This window comes from Meriones unguiculatus, chromosome 1 (assembly GCF_030254825.1).
Source record: "Meriones unguiculatus strain TT.TT164.6M chromosome 1, Bangor_MerUng_6.1, whole genome shotgun sequence".
NCBI classification, from domain to species: Eukaryota; Metazoa; Chordata; class Mammalia; order Rodentia; family Muridae; genus Meriones; species Meriones unguiculatus.
This window is the reverse complement of record NC_083349.1, coordinates 69,834,611-69,857,207: the sequence shown is the minus strand read 5'-3', so window position 1 is coordinate 69,857,207 and position 22,597 is coordinate 69,834,611. Positions and strand designations below refer to the sequence as shown.

The 22,597-nt window shown below is 44.4% G+C and overlaps 1 protein-coding gene and 1 long non-coding RNA gene across 8 annotated transcripts in view; one reads left to right on the top strand and one right to left on the bottom strand.

Annotated features, from left to right (window-relative positions):
- The window catches only part of Vti1a (vesicle transport through interaction with t-SNAREs 1A), a 310,414-nt gene that overhangs the window by 18,384 nt on the left and 269,433 nt on the right, over nucleotides 1–22,597 (bottom strand). The window lies entirely within an intron of this gene.
- LOC132656452 (uncharacterized) lies at nucleotides 9,500–16,683 on the top strand. Its single transcript, XR_009594215.1, has 4 exons — nucleotides 9,500–9,888; nucleotides 10,528–10,685; nucleotides 15,063–15,235; nucleotides 16,482–16,683. It is a non-coding gene; the product is annotated as an uncharacterized LOC132656452 (long non-coding RNA).

Sequence of the window (22,597 nt, the reverse complement as noted above, 5' to 3'; positions counted from 1 at the left end):
TTAGGGAGCTATGGTGCCCAGCGGCCCTCGGCCAGGCAGTGGCAGAGCTGCTACACATCTACAGCCAGATCCGACTGCCAGGGACGCATCCTGCTCTCAGCTCCAGCGGCTGTCCTCCCGGGCCGGTCACTTTACACTCGCTGTGAATAAAGTCCGGAATAACAATGTCTGTCCTTTCCTCCACATCATGGCACCTGAGGATGCCTGGGTGAGCCCACACGTGAGAACACAGCAGAGGCAGCTGCTGCTCAAGGACATATGGTGATAATGACAAGGTAACATCAGTGCCTTAAGGATCCTGGCAAATGCCACTTAGGTACTGCTGGTCGTCAAAGAAAAAGGTATAAAATCCACTACTCAGACTGATTGAGTTCACTGGTGATGACTTTGGTCGTGCAGGAGGATTGCACCCCAGTTTCAGAGCTTCTTGCCCACTGAACATGAAGCAAAAAGCTAAGGTTGCACTTGTTAGCATGTATTTTAGCTAAAGGAAACACACGTTTAAAAGTCAAACAGAAGTTGAAGACACTTGAAGTGTGAGATGATTACGTCTCGGTAGTACCTCCATGCGTGTATTTCTACAGTTCTTTGCAGTGTATAAATACTCTTTGTAGTGAACACACACTATTTTTTTTTAATCAGAAAATTCATTTCCTCCTCTATCAACCTTTTTAAGATAAGAATGAAAAATGGGGAGGGGTGGGGCTGGGAGTGCGAGTCAGTGGTAAAGTGTTTGCCTGCTATGCAATAAGGCCTGGGTTGAAACCCCCAGGCGTGCCAATAAACAAGCTACAAATAAATACATAAAAACTAAAAGTAAAAACACTATAAAATAAATCCTGATTGCAGTTGTTTGAAATATAGAAAAACAAAAATTAATTTGCAGTATATTTTGAGTCTTAAAAAAAATAAAGAATGACTGTATCAGATCTTAGAGAGGGTGGCAGGGGCCACTCAGGCTCTCCCCATACATTTCTCCACGACACAGAGCAGAGGTCAAGAAGCAGGAGAGAACAGAGTGGGCTGGGTGGAAAGTGACAGGCTTGTGGACAGTTTTGGAGGGCGTCAGTGGGCTGTTCCCCGGCACAGAAGCCTCAGAAGCAAAGCCACGCCTCTTGCTGAAGAACAATCCATAGCTTAGCAGAGAAGTGTCACCCTGTTTGTGAAAACAAGGCCAGGTGCAGATCTGAAGTGCTGCTATCAAGGGGGAGATTTTTCGAATCTGATTATATTTGTAGCACCTGGGATTTTCATGCTTTGGTTTTTTTGACTTCTGCATGACAAGGTTCCCCGTGACAAACAAACACGGGAGATTAGGTGTGGTACACTGGAATCATGTTGAATACCCCAGGCACAGAGACATTATAATACGCCCTAGAGATGATTCCAGGGCCAGGAAAAACATTGCCCAATATAGAGTGCCTCTGAATGGGGAGCAGTCAGTGGCAAGAGCAGGGATTTACTTCATTTGTGAGGCTGTACACAGCCTCAGATGCTAACACGTACTGATAGGAAATGCCAACATTTCAACTTAAATCAAGACTGCAGCCCGTAACATGGACACTTTGCCTTTCAGCTGAAGATCATAAACAGCGCAGACTGGGTCTCTTCTCCTAATTGGGGAGCTTTTCTAATTTGCTTATGATAGCTGCCTCATGTCGAACTAATCTTCCTCCGGTTACCTCCTAATGCTGTCGGAAATAATCTGCTTATTCCCGCTGTGTCTGCAGCACTTTGTATCAAACTAGACTCCCTTCCTTCACACAGCCTCAGCAAAATGGTGGCCACAGCTCAGTCAGGACTCCTGCATCACTGTGAGTGTGAGGACACAGCATATGCTCCAGACAGAAAGCAGGTTAGGAAAGGATCCCACCTGGACTCTAAGTTCAAATGCTAAGATGCACAGTAGCCAGCACAGATTCACAGTTGAAGGCCCTGTGTGGTAACTGCTTTGAACAGATAAATCCTGGTAAGCCATGCCTTCTCAGGTGTGCTGGTGAAGTATTTCAGGTATGCACCGGTCTCTGTAGGCACTACTGTTAATGCCCACATCCATACATCCATTTCAGAGACACTGTCTATACAGAGGTCCCCCTCCCCCGGGAGATTTAATTTGAGAGACTCCTGAGTTATGGAAGTCTTAACTGATAGCTGTGCACAATATCATCAATGATTACCATCAACAGTAATCACTGATGTATTCTGATTCAGTTTTAATGTGTTGAGTTTTGCAAAAACACAAATGTTACAGTTTTCAGAAAGAGTCAGAAATTCCAATATTCATAAAACAAGCCGTGTGTGTGTGTATGTGTGTGTGTGTGATACAAATAAACAAAACGAGTGAGTGCTGAGTTGCAAAGTGGGAGGTGCTCTGGTACCCAGAGGAAAGCCTTTGGTCCCAGGTGGGCTCCAGCTGCACCTGTGACCTTGGGGAGATTGCCTTTTGCTCCTTGGCTCCAACTTCCTTATCTGTGAAGATGTTGAGGTTTGCAGGGATCAGGGCAGGCTCAGGTTCTCCATACTGAGGAGCCTCAGCTTGCTAACAGAAGGCTTCTTACTCCTGTTTATGCATGTGTTTATTCCGAACAAGCATCCTGCATCCTCTCCCTTCTCTGCAGCCTTCCACTTGAAGGCTGGTCCCTCAGTTTCAGAGGTTACCGAAGGGGAGGAAAGTTATATTGTTTAATCCTACTTTATAAGAGTTTGCTCTTTTATTGGAGAACAGGCTCAGAACAGTGATCAGTAAGGTTTACGTACCCAAAGTGTATATGGAGGACTTAGGGGGAAGGAAAAAAAGAGGCTGCCTTCAAATGCCTCGTGGAAATATAGAGAACAAGCAGTGAGCTCGTCCTTTGCCAAACACTGTCATAAATTTTTTATTTGGCAGCTAACATTCTCACTAGTTTTCTTGGCAGCAATTGGGACCTTTAGCAAGAAAGGTGCAGAAGAAAAATACCTTGTTTAGAGATGTTTTCAACACTTTCTGGGATTTTTCAGAACTTCTGCCTGCAGCACATTTTTACAACTAGCGTCTCCAATCACCTGATGAGTGGGTGGTGGAGTTTAAACTTTTTTCTTTTATATATATATATATATATATATATATATATGGAGAAAGCGAATAAGCAGTACTAACCCCTCTGGCTTTCCATCAAGCACATCTTTCTCATTTTTCACCGTAGGTATTTTTGATATCCAAGCACTTAATCTTCTCTGTCTAGACAAAAAATCTGAAAATAATATCAGAATGTAGCTTTTGTTGGGCCTGATACTATCTATTATGTATTCCCAGATGATGAAGGCAAATGAAAGGTAAACAAGCTGATGACGGGGGCAGTTCTTGTTTAAGGAATTCTGCTCGAATCAGGCCATCTATTGCTGTTGGGTGAGCCTGATGGGTAAGGTGTGGCTTGGCACTGGAAGCTGGAGGGTACAGATGGATGTGAGACAGTAGCAGGCAAACCCTTGATGGTAGGTGACTAGATTCAGGCCTTTGCCACAGGCCTTTACTCATGGGGTAACTCAGGCACCCAAGTTCTTGAGCTGATGAGTGGGAGTGGGGGTATCTTGGGATTCTGAAAAACAAGGATCCCAAATCCTACAAGGATTCAAGGATGAGGTCTTTAATGACAAGCATGTCCCAACACTTCATATATAAACACTGTCCACAGACTGGCAAGAATCCCTCCACCAAGGAGACCTTCAGTTAGAGCTACAGAGGCAGGCTGGCAAGCTTACTCCATGTACCAGATATGGAGTGGCCACTTGTCAAGATCACCCCTTTAGGGCACTAGAGAATGACTCAAGGTGAAACCAAACGGGAAATGGAAGAGTGAATATTCGGAAGCATTTGGCAGAACTTTGGGTGAGAACATCTCTATCTTGCCCTTCAGGTTAGTGGGCTAGCATGTGGTTGTCTAGGATGGAGAGTCCACAGTGGATCTGATGAGGAGCACAGAAGAAAACCCACAGCTAGCAAGAGCGTCACTTCATGCGGCAAGTGTGGGAGAATGAAGAGGGGAAGCTCACAGCCCAGGCAGCCTGAGGCTGCAGTGTTAGTTGTTGTGAGTGGCAGAGCAGCCAAAGCTGAAGGGAGGTGCTGGAAGTGAGAGCCTGTGCAAGTGCCAGAAAGAGTCTCCACATGTCCAGTGACAAGAGAAGTGATGCATGTGGGGAGGCCAAAGAAAGGCAGATGAGAAGCCACAGCCATGGCAGGCTTGGGAACTGGGTGGACATCACATGTGCTCCTCAGCCCACAGGAAGATCATTTGCCAAAGGGTGGGAGCCATACCAGGTAGAAGATTTTTGAGCGTGACGTTTGTCTAATCACGGGGCAATCACTCAACTATGTATTCAAAGGAGATGACCCTCAGGAAGACAGGCTCACAAATATACAATGCAAACAAAGGCTAGAGAGATGATGGCTCAGTGGCCATGCTTGCTGCCCCTGCAGAAGACCAGGGTTCAGTTCACAGCACCCACATAGTAGCCCACAACTACTTGTCACTCCAGCTCCAGGGGGAATCAACACCCTCTTCTGGCCTCCTGGGCCAGAAGATGTGTGTGTGTGGGACCTGCACACTTGTTGACAAAACATTTATACACATAAAAAAAAGATAAATCTTCAAGAATGGTAACGAACAACTCTTCCACAAAGGCACCGTTTGAGACAACTGCAAGAGAGACATTCTGTAAATTACATTTGGGTAAGTTTCTTAACAACTTTAAGAGTTCAGATAAGCAAGAAGAGCTGTGTTGGGATCTCCAAAGCTGGATTTATTAGCACATGTCTCTAGCTTGGCACCAGTGAAGGGCAAAAAGACTTTGGGGCTCACTGGCGGCTGGGATAGCCAAACTGATGAGCTCCAGATTCCATAAAAAACCCTGTCTCAAAAAACAAGTTGGAGAGTAATAGAGGAAGGCTCCCAGTGACAACGTCTGGTCTCCACATACACAGCGCATAGATGCATACTGTGGTGTCTGGAGCAAAGACTGAAAACTACAACAAAAACAAGAGTTAAGGAAATGGTAGGTCAAGTAAAAGCCCCCTCCCATTTTAAAAAAGTGGAGTAGAAAAGGAGAAACAAAAGAAATAAGAACTATGTGAAGTATATAGAAAACAAATAGCAAAATGTCAGCCTTAGCTCCAACAACAAAAGCATCACACCAAGTGTTACTGGACTAAAGGCTGGATCAAGCGTAGAGGGCTGGGGGTTTGGCTCAGAGGTAGAGAGAGCCCAGCTTACACGGGGCCAGAGAGCGATCTGCAGCACCATAAACACAGCAACAACAAGTCACACCACCACAGAATATCTGCCTGGTGACATATGTCTACCTTCACATTGTCTATGGAGGACACACTTCTGACTAGAAAGCAACTCAAGTAAAAGAAGGAAAAGACATCCTGTGCTGGTGTGTCCACAGTCGGATTAAACATGTAAGATTCTGTGAGCCAAGCATGGTGGCATGTGCTTGCTGTCCTAGCTACTGGGTGGCGGGAGGAGTATTAAGGAGGACGGATCTCTTGGGTTTAGGAGTTTGGGGACGAAGCAACAACAAAGGCACATGGTGGGCTGCAGAGATGGCTCAGGTTCAGAGAGCACGCTGCTCTCCCAGAGGACCCAACTTTGGTTCCAGCTCCCATATCAAGTAGCTCATACTGCCAGTAACTCCACGCCAGGAGATCTGATGTTCTCTTCTGGTCTTCGAGGGTGCTCATGAACACACACACACACCACCCTCCCCCATATACATAATTTAAAAAATAAAAGTAAATCTCTCCCCACAACCCAAAAAAGCACATGGGCTTTAAGGTAAGAAATAATCTTAGGAACAAAGAGCACATTAAAACGTGTGTGTCTCTGTGTATGTCTCTCTATATTTCTGTGTGTGTGTCTATGAATCAGTGGCTATCAGGAAGTCATGACAACTATGAACATACACATCTAACAACCAAGTCTCGAAGTTTCTAAAGCAAAAACTGCCCGATGAAAAGAGAATAAAATCTAACAATTACACTCACAGGTTCCATTGTCTTATTCTCAATAGGTGACTTAATAACCAGGCAGAAACCTAGCAATAAAACTACAGACACACTTAATACTACCAGCTAACTTGACCTAATTAATTATTTGTAGTTCATGCCACCACTAGCAACAGAGCACAGAAGCTTACCCTCAGTATAGACCACTTATAGATCAGAAAAGACATCTTAAGAAACAAGACAGATATATATGTGTGTGTATGTGTGTATGTTCTAATCATAACAGAACTAAATTATAAGAATTAGAAAAAGCACCAAATACTAGATATTCAAGTAATATATTTCTAAAGAACTCATTATTTTAAAAATATATTTTGAAATGACTAACAATAAAATCATAATTATAAATATTTATAGGATGCAACAAGAGTGGAGCTTAGAGAAAACTTATTGGTTAATTAGGAAGTTTCAAATCAATAATTTAGGCTATCACATGAAGACATTTGAAAAGGAGAAAAACTAAATCAAATGGAAGTAGAAAAAAATAAAAAGAGTAAACATTAAAGCAGAAGGCAATTAAATGGAAAATAGAAAGCAACAGGGAAAAAAATGCAATGAAGCCAGAATTGGGCTCTTTGAAAAAAATCAAGAAAATTTACGAAGTTTTGGCTAGAACGACCAAGAAAGGAAGATGCTGGGTGACTGACTTTGGGAGTGAGAAAGGAACAATGGTGCTGATTTGAAAACGGAAGAACTGCCAGGGAATATTCTCAACAATTTCATGAAACAAACAACAACAACAAAAAATCAGGAAATTTTGGTGAAAAATATTATTTCCTAAAATACATACATTATCAAAACTTATAACTGCAAATTTGAACAGACATAAAATAAGCAAATAAACCAGATTAGCGATTGTACCTCTCCCGCAAAGAAGAGGATCACATGGAGTGAGCAAGGCCTTCTGCTGTGCATTTAGAGAAGCCGAATGAATAAGGAACATTAACAAGGAACAAACCCACAGGGTTGTTTCATTAGACACAGAAAAAAACAAAACAAAACAAAACAAAACAAAACAACAAACTTGGCAAAAGAGGGAAGCCAGTGAAGGCCCTCGACAAAACAATGTATATTCAGGGCTGAGGGTGAGGGTGCAGCTTAGACGGACAGCACTAGCCCTGTAAGTGAAGGCCCTTCGGTTTGATTTCCCCAGCCTTGCAAAAGAAGCAATGGTGCTTAATGGTGGAAAAGCCTGGAAGCTTTCTCTCAGGAGCTAGTAAAGAGTGTCTGATTTTGCTGCTTCTAGTAACAATGTACCTGAAGTTCTAGCCAATGCAATGTGGCATGAGTCCTGTGTGTATCAAGTCCTAAAGCTCCTGCAACTAGTCAGTGAATTTAACTAAGATACAAGCACATACAGAAATCAATTGTATTTCTGTATATTAGCAAGAACTAACCTGTACAGTAATATAAAAACATAATTCATAGAAGCAACCAAAAAGAGTAAGAACTTAGGAATGACTTTAACAAAATAAGTGTAAAGCATATATACTTAAATCTAGAATATATTTCTTAGAAAAGTTAAAGACTCAAACAAGTAAAAAGTATTCTATATTCATGAATTGAAGGATTTGATATTATAAGAATGGCAACTAAATGCAATCCTCATCAAAATTTCAGGAAGCTATTTTAAAGGTGAGAATTGAAAAGTATATCCATAAATTAATAAGTAAATGCAAAGAATATAACAATGACCAAAGTTAGAGAAGTAATGCTGGTAGACTTACACTAGTGTGTTGGTGCCAGGATAGAAGTAATGGTACATAGAACAGGATATTTACAGTCAATTATTTTTTGACACAGAATCTAAGCAATTCAATGGTTCAGTAACAGCTGAAGATCCATGTTTTCAGAAACAAACTCATACTCCTCAAACGAAGTTCAACGTGACATAGGAATCCAAATATAAAAGTAACACTGACACTTCTAGAAGGAAATCCTTCAGGCTCAGGACAGGCAAAGGTTTAAGGAAGATAATAAAAGCATAATTCATAAATTAGAAATAAATTGACTTCATTAAAATAAAAACTTATATTTTAAAACTTTATCACTGAGAAAATAAAAAGACAATCCCCAGAGAAGAAAAAAAATAGATATTCAAGTAATATATTTCTGAAGAACACATTATTTTAAAGATTCATAATGCAAATCAGAAAAAAAAAATTGAAGTGAAAGAAAATATCTAGGGAAAGATTTGTAGCCAGAGGTATAAAAGTCAGAACTCTCATCACCTTGTATTAAGAACACAAACAACTTAATTAAAAAAATAGAAAAGCAAAAAAGAGTGGATGAGGCATTTCCTTAAAGAATATACAGACACGCCAACAAACGCAGGTGAAAACTCACCAGTCTCATTTAGACACGGGAGGCAGGACATCATGACAAGAAAGTATGGCACACGGCTGTAACTGGTAACTGTACCATGGCTGCAATTGGCACTGATAAGGCCTGCTTAGGGAGGACTCACACATCCCAACAGTGGAGGGTGCCACAGCTGCTGGGAGTTCTTCAAAAATAGTTAAATATATGTCTACTCACAGACATATAAAGCTGTGTGTGCATGTATGCGTGTGTGAGAATGTGTGTATGTGAGTGTGTGTATGCGCATGTGCACGTGTGAACAGTATATGACTCAGCAATTCTACCATTAGGTAGAATTTGGCAGATGTCCAATCGAAAGAAGAACATTTACCTCTAAAACCTTGTAAGTAAATGTTCACAGCGACATTTATTAAGAGCTCCGCTGGAAACAATTTAAGGACCCACCAGCTACTGAGCAAGTTAGTAAGAAGTGGCTCACCCATACAGCGGAGCACTACTAAGCCACAGAAGGCAGCACAGGCTGCGATATGGGCAAGTCCTAAAACAGACTGAAAAGTGCAAAAAGGAGCACCTTAAGGTGACAGAACTATTTTAAAATTGGGTCATGGTGATAGCTGCATCACTGTAGGTTCATTAGCATCATTAAACTGCATATTTACAATGATTAGATTTTATGGCATATAAATATTTCCATTCAGCTGTTCAACAGGAAGCCAATGGCCAGTAACTGGCCTCCGTAAGTTGTTCGGGTCCTTCAGCTTGAAGTAGCCCACTCTGCTTCTCTGCATGTGGTAATGGTGCCTGTTTGCTTCCTTCCATCTGTAAATATTTAACTTGTTTCCTTGTGTGCTTTTCTATGAAATGGAATTGTGTAAGAGGGAGGCTCAAGTCCACCCTGGTCTCTGTCGTATTCTAGCGCTTGGCTCATTAGGACTGTTAAACACTTGAATGACATAAAGAAACGAAAAGCATAAAGAAAGAAGACATTTACATTTTCAGTAAAAACTAACAGACTCTGATACTATGATTATTCATCAGCATCTTTATTCTCAATAGAGATATCTGCCTTCAGAGGAGCAAAATTCATTGACTGTGTGACAGGTGTCATGAGATTAAATGGAAATGAGACTGTTCTCAGCCATCTCAGATGCAGGGATCTGGAGGACAGAGATGGAGCCCGGGAGCCCACCAGCACAGGAGCTGCAGCTGCAGTTTGCTGCCCCCGTGGCTGGGACACTGGGCGAGTTGCCCAAGACCTCGTCCTTCTCCACAGACATCAATCTCTAAGTCCACAGCTCTCCCAAGGTGCTCTCGGATGGTCCATAAGTGAAAGGACCTCTGTGATTAGACCACGACACCCTGTCTTTGCCATCCCCTCCTTTCAGGAACCTTCTGTGGCATTTTTCAGAGGCACCTTGATCTGTGACATCACAGCAATTTAATGTGGAAGGAGGAGCGAGAGATTGGCTGTTTGCTGTGTGGCTGTGAGCAGTGTCCTCATGACTGATACTGTTTTGGAAAAGGTAAGGTTTTATTTTTATTTATTTATTTGGAATTTTATTTTCTGAGGACTTACACATGAACACTGCATCTTCATCATTCTCATCCCTCCCTTATTCCCTAAATTCCTTCTACTTTCCCCTCAAATTCATAGTCTGTTGTTCAGTTATTACTGTTACAGATGTGTATGCGTGTGTGTCCAGGGCTGAACACTTGGATGGGCCTTAGCAGGAATCCCACCTGGAGAAAACTAATTCTCCCTGCCTTAGCAGTCATTGACCACCTGTCACTCTTCATTCAGGGGTGGGACCTCGTGGAATTTTTCCGGTCCACATTGACATATCAACCATGGTTTTGTTCAGGCAACCATACTGTTGAGATTTCACAGGTGCATTTTCCCTGTCATGCTCAGAGGAAACTAGCAACAGGCATCCTGAGCGTCTGGCTGTATGCATTTTTTAAAAAGCAAAGTTTGTTAATGTAGAATAGATCAACTTTTAGAATTTTAAAATGACTTAATAAATGTTCACACTTTGGGCATAAGTTTCTAGTGTGATAAATACTAATAGCAGTAATCTTTATAGGCCAAAGATGTAAGGGTTCTCCATACTTTTTCTTCCTTCCTGACCTCTTTCCTTCCCATTTTGTCTTTTGTCTTACAGTGAAGCCTCCTGAATACTAAGAAGGTGTTCTACCCTCAGGAATTTGTAGGAGTCCCACCGAGGAGGGCTTATGAGGTCCTACCCTCTCCCTCAGGAGCTACAGGCAGGTGAAGTTGCTGGGAGAGGGGCAGTCCTGTTCCCTAGTTGTACAGCCGCTGGTAAGTTGCCGGTAACACAGACCCATGTTCCTGCAAGTAGCAGCAATTAAATGCAGACAAATATGCACATGCGCATGCACACGCGCGCGCGCGCGCGCACACACACACACACACACACACACACACACACACAAATATAAGACAGGACCTTCTTGGGAACAGGAGGAGTGAGAAAAAGGATAAAGGAAAATGGGGGGGTGATGATAAAAATATTTTGTATGTAAGTATGAAGTTGTGAAGTAAGAGCAGCAAAGAACTCAATATTATTTTGAGATGTAGTAATGTGATATTTGTCCACTGCTCTAGAGGGAGGCAGAGGGTAGGTTTGAACGTTTTGTCAATGGAACTCAAGATTCTAGAGGATAAGACACAGACAGAATAACCAAGCACCGCTTAGTTTACAGATGCATTCACAGGCAGCAAACTCTAAGAGCTCACTGTGCAGCAGGTGTGACTCATGGGGACACGTTAGCTGTCTGTTGGCCCCAAGGAGGGCAGTTACACCACGTACTGTAGGAACAACTGTGCTGGCACTTAGCGAACAAACAGATGGGGCAACAGAGAGTTGCTTGAAGTCAGTAACTAAGAAGATACTTATTCCTACTGCTAAGATACTGAGAGTTGAATGGATCGCCATAAGAAAAGAATTCAGATTAGGTTGCAAGAAGAGACAAGAGTGGGTGCTGTACAGACATGGACCATGACCTTGCGTGAGGTGAGGTTCAGAGTTTGAGTCCTGATGGAAGCCTCATGACTAGACAGAGTCAGGGAGCCAGGATTAAACAAACTGCAACCTCTCTTAGCCTCAGATAATTATTATCTCACAGGGGAGGCAGGTGAGGGTGCCTGAGATGAGACCCTAAGCAGCCATTGGCACTGCAGGAGGAAATGCCGTGTTGGGCCAGAACCAAGGCTCTGAAGCGGGGGCCTCTGGATCTACAGCTGCCTTTGTGGGGAAGGGGCCTCTGGGCCTCAGCCAGGGTAGTGACTGCCTCTGGGATGGGGTCCAGGGATTCCCTAGAACTGCCTACTGCCCTGGGGTCCTCTGCCTTTCTCCCTTCCTTCCCCTTGCTAGGACCTTGCCTAGTCAGTGTGCAGCCATTTGTGGGGAAACATGACTGGCTGTGCTTACATTCAGGGGCACAGAGGGCTTTTTCTGTATAAGTTTACAGTACAGAACAATGAAAAGACTGAAGGCCAAAGCCAACAGGGGCCAAGGGAGCTGCGTACACGTCGGGCTTTGCCGTGACTTGTAAACACATGGCTTCAGAGTGTAACGTGAGCAGCCCTGAGCTCTCTCCAGGGCGGAATCTAGGCTCTCAGCTACGCAGAAATGGACCTTTACCATGGACCTTTAAAAAAGCCAGTGGGAGGGTGTGTTAAATGAAAACCAAGATAAGCTCTCTTAGGCATGCTTTCCCCATATACTCTCAAACTTTTTGTGCTGACCAGAGCAAGAGCGGAGGAAATGCCTGACAACAGGGGAAGCGTCTGTTTCTCCCCTGCCTCACTTGAGCTGGGCACTCTGGGATGAAGCGGAGGTCTGCCATTTGTCGACAAGAATGAAGCCTTTTGTGAACAATCTAAACACACTACCAACTCCCTTTAAAAAGTGTGAAAAGCTATTTTTGGAGAGCATGCGGTTGGCTGCCACAGAGACAGACACAGCCCAGCAGCCTTAAAACATCACAATTTACAATTAAGAGTGCTTCATCTCCTCTAAATGAGTGTGTCAACACATTCAAATATATCTATGTGGTGATGGTAAAAGCAAGTAACTGGGAGTGGCTCCTCACAGCAGAACGCCACAGAGGCTGAAATTTGAGCTGCTCCACCATACGGGCAACTTCCTTTCCGCCCAAAGGGCCCACTCTTGTTGAAGCTGGGATCGTGTATAAGGGGTTTATTCTCATTCACAGTGATTTTATGGCTTCAGAGTAAAACGGCTAAAAAAATCTACTGTCAGATTTGCTATGGATGTGGTGTCTGACTCCTATGTGTGGGGAGTTGGCTGGCAATCATGTTGAGACTAGAGTATTATAAAGCACAAGGCAGACAAGCCTTAAGTTCAAGGTCTGAACTGTTAAAAACGAGGAGAAAAAAAAAACACTTTTTTTTTTTTTTTTTTTTTTTGCCTCTGTGCCTACGTCTGCCATTGTGTTTCAGTATGTGTACCTACGTCTGCCATTGTGTTTCAACACATTGCTTTAAAAGATATCACTGATCCTTGTCCCGGCTTCGCCCCATTTTATTTCAAGGTTGGTCTGCCTTTTGTTTGGTCCTTTCACTGTGACACAGATGGCAGCTCTCGAGGGAAGGGTAGCCCTCCAGCAGTCCTGTTGGCTCAATGGACTAGGACAGGAATATGTTTGTTTGGCATTTGTTTGACAGCACCCAAACTTGGGAGACCCTGGGGACCAGGGGAGCATGGGAGGCATGATGGACCCACACTGTACCTAGGCCCTGCAGGCCTTTGTCAGCACCCGAGTCCAGGGTTGAGACAGCCATGGTAATTATGCCAAGGCCATGCATACTCTGACAAAGTAATCCATCAAATTATTTCTCACAATTTCAATTCGTCCCTTGAATTTCCCTTACTTCCCGGGCCAGCTGGATATTATATTACCAGAGCTGTTGAAAAGGTAGAACACTAGCCATGAAGCCAAAGGCCATGGCAACTGTGCAAAGCATCAATTTTTATTGTTTGCTTAGTCCTGAAATCTCATTAGGGTCCATAACTCATCTGAGCACTGTGGACACTTAGGTCTGCTGATCATGAGAATTTAGAAAGAATGTACACCTTTAGCTAACTTGTTTTCAGAGGAGATATGTCCCGTGTGTGTGTGTGTGTGTGTGTGTGTGTGTGTGTGTGTGTGTATGCACTCACACACAGACTCATATGTTTTTCTTCCTTGAACAGCTGTGGTTTAACTATCCCTTACACAAGCCAATTTCCAACCTGAGTTTAAATACCCCAAAGTTGTTTTCATTTGGCAGTTTTCAGACAAAGACCTGCTTCTCTTGGAATCTAGCTTAATCAGTGTCGGAAAATTCCACTCATTGTGTGCCGGCCTTACGGCAGCCTAGCTGTACTAATTACATCACAGGTTACACACCTTTCATTCAACCTATATATGTTTTTGTCTTCACTTAATTATGGTTTGGAATCTACTTGAGAGATAAAATGAAGCCATGATGCCTGTCTATTGCAGGGACATCCAGATTTGAGTTCAATCTCCCCTCATCCCTCATTATGTTACACTTTTTGGACCCTTGCTAGCATCTTAATTTATAGAGCTTTTAGCCATTTTGTGAAAGCTGTATTTGAGTCACAGAATTAGAGGAGCCTTGGGGAGCATCTAGCCAGACTAGTCCTGTTCCAATCAGGAGTCCTCCTAACATCAGGCCCTGACAAATGGCGCTTCAGGAATGCATCCATTTTTGGAATGAACTATGGTGGCAGCTGAGAGGCTCTTCGCAAACACTTGCTAGTAGCTCAGGGCAGATATGAAGAGAAGCATATCTGATGAGAGGTCCAGAGGGAATTTAGGTAGACCAAATGTAATTACCCCACTGGCATCTGGCTGGGGCAGTGGCTCTCACACTCCTGCCGGAATTCTGGCTGATGGCAGTGACGTCAACTCTAAGCTGCTGTTCATCGGGACTCCTCTACCACACTGTGATGGGAACACCAGACACAGACGTTTCCACTCAGAAGCCTCAGGAGCGGTGAGGGGCTGTCTGCCTCGCAAGGAGAACGGGCATGCAGGAAAAGGAAGCCACAGGCCATCTCCTCTGAGAGTACTGCCCTGACTTTCCCAGCCTCTCCTCCACATCCACACAGTTTCGGTGTTGAATTCACAATGAGGCTCTGAAGATCTCAGCAAGCAAGTGGAGAGAGCCAGAAGAGTAGGACTGGACCCACAGGGTTAGGAAAGCCCAAGTTGGGCTGGAAGGGAAATGATTTGGTTCTAGTCAGGAACACAGTGATAGGCAAAATCAGACTGGCCCCTGCCCTCATGGAACTTCCAGACCTCAAAAAAGGCACACATAGTACAGTGGATAACAGTCTCTCAGGGTCCAGAAGAAATACTGGAAGGACGGGGTTAATTACACTTGCTGGCTGCCCGTGCGCTGAGCTCACCTAGACATGGCTTCTCAGGGCGGTGCTGATGTTGGTGTGATACCTTGCGTTATGAGGAGGGAGATGTATAGCACACACTATGGGCTTCTGTCTAGAGTGGCACAGGTGGAACAGGAGAAAGAAAAGTACTGAGAAAAATGACAGGGGGAGCAAGGGAGCAAGGGACAGAGAAAGCAGAGACCAGGTGGTGCTGTTGGGGTCCCATGGTAGTGATCCCGCTCTCTCTTTCTCAGTTCTGCAGGTTTGAGTAAATCATCAACTTCACTGTTTATCTTTCCAATCTATAAAATGGGAGCCACAATGCACATCTGAGAAGGGAGCCCACACGCAGCTGACGCCGGGGAGGCTAACAACATGGACAGCGGGTTTCCAGCCTCCACAGGATATATGCTTCCCTCGGAAGAAGGTGAAAGGAGGGAAGGGGGAAAAGGCTGGAAAGAAAATGGGCTGAGTTTAAAATTTTACTTTCAAACACTCACAAATGGTGCATAAGACATAATGTGCACCATTTGAGGAAGCAACATATGAAATTGCTAAGCTCCTTTTCCAAGAGCACGGCGCTGCCCAAACCCCCAATTACCAACATTCCAGGCATCCAGGGAAATGTAGAATTAAACCGTTAACACTGACAGCTCAGACCTGAATGGTAGTAAGTACCCTGTAACAGAAAGCTGGTCTACACGTAATCTAGAGATGAGGACCACAGGACCGACAGCAGAGCACTGTAGGAGAGGAAATGGCTCTACAAAGAAGGAAGGCTACTAAGCACCGGCCATGCTGAGGAAGGCCTCCCTCCATCACCAAGCTCAAGGGAAGCAATCATCTGCATGTCTGTTTCAGAGCATCTAAGTCCAGAAAGTACAACGTGCGTGCGTACACACACACACACACACACACACACACACACACACAGAGACAGAGACAGAGGGAGGGAGACCCGCCCCAATAAAGTAAGGAAAACCACCTGCATGCTGGAAGGGTTAAAGTTGATCCAATTATCAAAACAAATGTTTAATGCAATGGCCATTTTTCTGAGCACATACTAACAGACCAAAGGGACATTTTCAAGCTCCTGCTTATCCTGAAAGGGCTCAAAATAGGTCTGGCTCCCCTATGCTGGCCTGTCCCTAGTATGCTGTGTGGACTGTGGAAAGTCTCTGTTGTGAAACCTGGTGGCAGTTTTTGTTTTTAGGTCAGTGATGAGATCTGCTGAGCTTACCTGTGCAACAAAATCTAATCTCCATTAAAAAAAAAAAAAAAAGATAATTCTGGTGGCCACTGTTTTACAAAGTCAAATGCCATTTCCTTTGACGTTTCAGCACCTGGTAAACACAAAGCTATCATTTCCCACTGCATATGCTCAGTTATTCCTTTGAAAGGATTCTGACCCTCTGAGGATTGCCCTATGGACAGGGATAGCTGACCCCACTGTGCAAATCCTGGGAGGAGAATCTGTGGTTGTCTGTGTGGGTGCTGTTGTCACTCTAGTCTGGTGATGGCAAACACGGTGAGGACCGCAAAACACTGTCTTTGTAAACTGTGCTGTGCTCACCGCTCAACTGGGATGATTACTTTTTACTTAGTTTTTGAGATGGTTATTAATGGATTCTTTTAGGCAAATGCGCCACTCACTTCCTGAACTTCTCTTTCAGGGTTCTTCCTTCTGCCAAACCTCGGTCATCTTGGTATGCCACAAAATGCTTGGATCACAGAGACGAATGGTAGTAGATCACACAAAGCTTCTTCATTCAGATGAAAGGACAAACAACCCCCAAAGCCAAAAACAAAAACCCAACCTGAAGATGCTTAGGTCTCCCAGGAGCAGCCCACTTTATTCAAATGTTGGATGACAGTACTGACTAAATTATTTTTTCACTTAAAAATTTTCATTTTATGTATTTTGTGTGTGTGCGTGCATGTGCGTGCGTATTCGTGCATTGGGAGGTCAGAAGAGAACCTGTGGGAGTTGGTTCTTCCTATCATGTGGATCCTAGGGACCAAATTCAGGCTGTCCTGGTGGCAGGCACTTTCACCCACTGAGCCATCCTGCTGGCCTGACACTGATTATAGTCTTGCGAACAGTCAGCATGTTCTGTTTTTTAGAGGACAGCTACTCAGTAAAAAGCACAATGTTCCCGCATCCTTCATTAAAGTGAATCACACTGCAAGCACATTTGAAAAAAACAACAACAACAAAAAAAACAAAACTTCTCAGTTTTTATATTTTGCCATAAAATTTCAAGTGGTTCACTAAAAGTAGGAGTGGTAGGAGTGGGAAAAATTATCAGTTTTGCACAGATTTATTTATTTTTTTCCAAATCAAGTCCTGTGAGAGGTCTACACTCAGCCTAGACTGGGTCACTGGAGAGTCTGCTGTGGCCTGTGGCTGACCGGCTCATGTGTTCACATTTGGGTCTAACTTGCTCTGGTAATGTCACTCCTCAGGAAGACATGGAAAACAGACAACAGCTGTGTGAGGCATTCTCTCTGCTCACAACCATTTTGGTTCTGGGACACACTTCAGAACAGCCCATCTAGGGCTCAGGCGCAAGAGCCTTCCCTCCCTCACAGCAGCCCTGAACTCCCTGAGGTTGCAGATGTTAAAAACCAGAGCTGAAACCTTTAAGCTGTAATGAAGGAGTTCACAGGGCTCGTAATCCCAGCACCCCACCCCGATCCTCCAGCGATCCCGCTGAAAGCCTTCAAATGGTCCTCGGCACTAACACAGCACAGCGCGTGTTGAACACACTGATCTGCCCATGATTACCCTCAGCTGCTGTAAAACAATCTCATTCCTCCAGTGAGTGCGGGCTGCAGCAACAATGCGGTTATTGACTTGTTGCTCCGGCTCTATTTAGTTATTACCCTCGGGGCCACAATCAATAGACTTTGCACCAAGTCCGCCTAATAAATCCCAGGCTCTCACTGGAGGTTTGCCAAGGAATGGCAAGAAAATCTATGGCAGGGAAACGCTTAGAGAGCAGAGACAGAGAGAGCCACACTGACAGCTGTATAAATTAATTAACAAGGCACTGTTTATTCTCCTAGAAGATCACGTGGCACACTTGCCACCAGTGAAGAAGGCACGGATGCACTCCGAAAGTTATCCAGTGATATTTAAAACCTGCAAATTGAGATGCACGCCTAAGAAAGACCTGCATAATTGTTCCTGCCTTTATCATGTTTTAATTACTCACTGTTCAAATTTGCCTCCTTTGCACTAGTTCTGACCAGCCTTTTGTTCCCAATTTATCTGGACTAACATGGTTAGCCTTGATAACTCCCTAAGCTGAAAGAGTCAACATGGTGAAAATAAAATGTTGATCATTAACATCGCTGGGCTCCAAGACTTCTGTTTTCCCCTCAGATCTTAGGTTGAGTCCTTCTTGCAGTGCAACAATGGAGTGAAATGATTTTGCAGAAAGGAGTACTGAAGGGCTGCTGAAAGGATGCCAGGGTATCTGAGATCACTGCAAAGTATTCTATGGTAGGTAGGTCCTTATTTACACAAATGGTACATAGATCTGGTGGCCAGGGGACCAGGATTCCACAGTCTCACGTCATGTTAAACTAAGCTTGGGTAGCCCATAGACAAAACCGTGTTCATTTGTTTCACATAGAAAGTGACCTAGAGGAGCCTTAGAGCCCCCTGCTACCGCAGTGGTGTTATCTAGAATCTTCATGTAAAACTTTCTCTTTATTCCAACTCCCCCCACGATAGCTCAGGGTCTGAGGCTCAATGAAAAGACATTCTTTCTAAATGCTAAGCCATTCAGTTCTTAAGATTTTGTTTTGTTTTGTTTCGTTTATTTCTGAGACAGGGTTTCTCTGTGTAGCCCTGGCTGTCCTGAACTCAACTTGTAGACGAGGCTGGCCTTGAACTCACAGAGATCCCTTTGCCTCTCAAGTCCTAAGACTAAAGGCATGTGCATGAACTTGAGAGTGGAGCAGCACAAGATGGCTTGTGCCTATGATCACAACACTCAGAGGCCAAGAGGCAGGACGATTACCATGAGTTTGTTGCCTGCCTAGATTACAAAGTAAAATCCTGTTTCAACACACACACACACACACACACACACACACACACACACACACAACTGAAGGTAGTAATTTTAGAAAAATGTTTTTCAAATAAAATTGTAGAACCCCTTCTACACCACTGAGCCAGATACCCAGCATTTGCTGAGTGCCTGTTGAGGACAAGACATTCAAATAGTCCTGGCTGACTGTGACAAAGCCAGCTTCATTCCCAGCTGTGGAAAGCTCATTTCCTTGTTTTGGTCTATTCTGGGATATGCCAGCCTTGTTTCATCTTAACACACCCCTGTGAACACAGAAAGGCACCACAATTCCCTTAAACACACACTTTTCCACTTGATGCGTCCTCAGTGTTGGGGGAGGGGCATCCTACACACAGCACAGGAAACTCATTTGCTTGTGGGACTTCTAATTGTGCTGTTCCAATAATTTATTATGTCTTATAAATGGTTTCCAGGCAATAAGAGTTAATTGGCTCAAGACACTTTATTCCACTGTAACGACCTCCTAACGTCTTGCACTAGGTCCAGGTACTTGCTAGGAATTGGGTCGAATGTGTCACCTGAAAAATGGTAGAACTTAGCTCCATTACCCCAAGCGTATTTCTAAACATGCTCATTGCAAGTGTTTGTCCTCGGATGGACTTCTGCTTGCAGGCATGGCTTGGCCCTCTGTTTGGCAGCTGTGTTAACCACAGGACTTGGCCTTTGCTGTTTTTATGTCTGTGTTTCTCTCACTTCAGGGGCTGGAACTACTTGGTTGATGCCACTGGGCCCTGTGCTGGTCTTCTGAGAACAAGGCCGATTCTCTCTTCTACCTTACTTCTGCCCAAAGGCCAGGAGAGAGCTGGGAGAGAAGAGGCACATGGGGCAGTCACACTGCCTCACTGGTTATTAGTTAATCCACTGGACACATCTGGAAGCTGTGGAGTCACGGGTGATGAGCTAAGCACATGGACATGATTAACACTGGGGGAGGTGGAGTGCTTATTACCCTGAATTCATTATTACACACTGTCCACATGTAATGAACGATCATACCACTGAGATGCACACATGTCATGCCTCGGCTAGGGAAGAGGGAAAGTATTTGACTCCACATCCTCCATGTGGGAGCTGCTGGGAACTTGGACCCAGCCATATTTGTTCTTACTGCTCCTGAGCGGCCGAAGGGCATGCTTTTCCGTCTCTTGGTGGACAATGACCACATCAACCCACAGTCCTCGTTCTTCCTTCCAATCAATGACTTTACATGTAAGCATCTGCATCAACCGTTACCTCAGACCACATTCAAGCACAAACTCTAAATGCATCAAAGACCAGCAAGAAAGACCCACAAGTCTAACCCTCAAGAGAAAGCAAAGGAGATCTTTATGAGGCTGGTTTAGCAACAGGTCCTTCTGCAGGACACCAAAAAGCAGCAGCTGGAGAAAATAACTTAGCCTTTGAAAAAATGAAAACGTTTCATGAAAGCAAGAGATGTGCAGAGTGGAAGAATATCTGGGAACCACACAGCTGACATATGCCAATGACAACGCTGAGTTAAACACCTGACATGTAGTGATTACATAGATGAGTTAACTTCTCCAGGGCCATGGAGTTGAGGAGTGGCAGTCTGGATTTGAACTGGAGTCTACCTGAGTGCTGGGTCTGGACAGGTGCGTACTTCCTTATATGTGGCACCTGGTGGGTGTGGCACCTCCTGCCTCTGGGTCCTGGTTTCCTGGTAGAGCCACTCATGTTTAGAAATAGAGAAACTCTAGAAACTTCTCTAGTACTGTAGCCAGGTCTGATTACTATCTGGCTGATTACTTTTTGAAACTTGTTATTTGAAACTGGAAGTGGGTAGTGCCCCCATAGATGACACTCTCAAGTCCACTGAAGACAGTTTGTGATTAGGAAAGAATCTAGATGGTGGCGCCTTTTAGAATGTGGCAGAAACTGGGCACTAGAAAAGTTAACCGTGGAACTACGCTTCTTTTCAAATAATGTCAGGGGTAATTATTCCTGTTCAGAAAGCTGCCATCATTTAGCCGAATTTTTGTTTATATATCGAAAAAAAAAACATTAGCTGAAACTGATTATATATTATTTAAAAAATAAAAATTAAGTTATGTGCTTGTGTGTGTGTGTGTGTGTGTATATGTGTGTGTGTGTATATGTGTGTGTGTGTATGTGTGTGTGTGTGTGTGTGTGTGTGTGTGTGCGCGCACACATGCACATGCATGTAGTACCCACAGAAGCCAGAAGAGGGTACTGGATCCCTAGAGCTGGAGTAACAGGGGCTGTGAGCCACTGGGAACTGAACCAGGAGCTTCTAGAAGAGCAGAAAGTGCTCTTAATCACTGACCCATCTCTCTAAGCCCCTGGGGGAGATATTTTGAGGTAGTTAATATATGTACGGGTTTCTGTCAGTCACTTGCTCTATGGTCTTAGGCAAACCCCTTGCCCTGTCTAGGTGCTAGGACCCTGCTGAAATTCAACACTGTTTACAGAATAAGACTGCAAGTGCATAATGAGTGGACTGGGACAGAAGCTGCCAGCTGGCTGTCCAGGGCTAGATGTTGCCTAAAGATATACATTGCTTTGAGCTGTTCAGTTTTGAATAATAATAATTCGTCAGCACTTACAACAGGGAGACTGTAACACAATGCAGGCGTTCTGGAATACCTGACCTTATCAAGCCCATGCTTCCCATGGTCACAGTGGTGAGGCTTCTGAGAAACTGTCTCAAGAAGTTCCAATGCCTTCTTTTTGCCTCCTTCCTCCGGGGCTCATTCATTCACTGTAGTTCCTCCCCGGTTCCCATCTGAGAATGCTGCCCACACAGCTCTTAGCCCAGACTCCTGCCTACCCTCTAAGACCAAGTCCTGAGCTCTTGGTGCTCCACCAGGAAGGTTGAAGGGAGACAACAGGTCTGGCCATGTGCCCTAGAGCATATGCTTGTCCTTGGCGTCAGACTCATGGACTATCACTGCTCTGCCTCATAAGCTTTACTTCTCTCCCTCTGCATAAGTGCACAGCCTTGGGTCTACCTGCAGCACCTCACTGATGGCAGAGCCACAGCCCCACTGCTCTCCTGGCTCTCACTGTTACCCTCTGCCATCCCCCTGCTCCAGGAACTCAAACTACACAGTCTTCCACTTTTGTATCTCCTCAGTGCCTTTTCCTGTGAAATCCAAAGTAGTCTGCAGAGATGCTTTTGGATCACCAGAGAGGCAGAAGGCAGAAACATGGCTGTAGAGGGCAGTGCAATGGGATGGGAGATGGTCACAGGAACACCAAATATTCCTGGGCTCTGCAGCTGCTCCAGGCACTGTGTCATACACTGGAAGTTGAGGACTGTGGAACTGGCATCTGCTACTCTCTTCTCCCAGCCAGGGCAGAGCTTTGTGGAGCCCTGATTACATCTCCAGAGTGACAGACCTGCTTCCCAGCTGCAAGTCATTCCACTGTTTCCTAACAATGGGTTGTCACTCTGGGCAAGCAATTTGTTTTAATTATGTAAATCACTTCACTCTTTTTGCAAATATCTAACGGAGCTATGAAGCATTACAGGTTAAGATAGAATATGGAGTATGTTTGGGGTATGACAGAGCTTCTCAGAGACCCTTAGCTTGTCCTTGAGGGGTTGGAACGAAGACACATTAGTCTTTTGAAGGGGAAGAGACAGGAAGGAATTCACAGAGCCCTGATGCTGTGACAGAAACATCCCCATCGTATGGCAC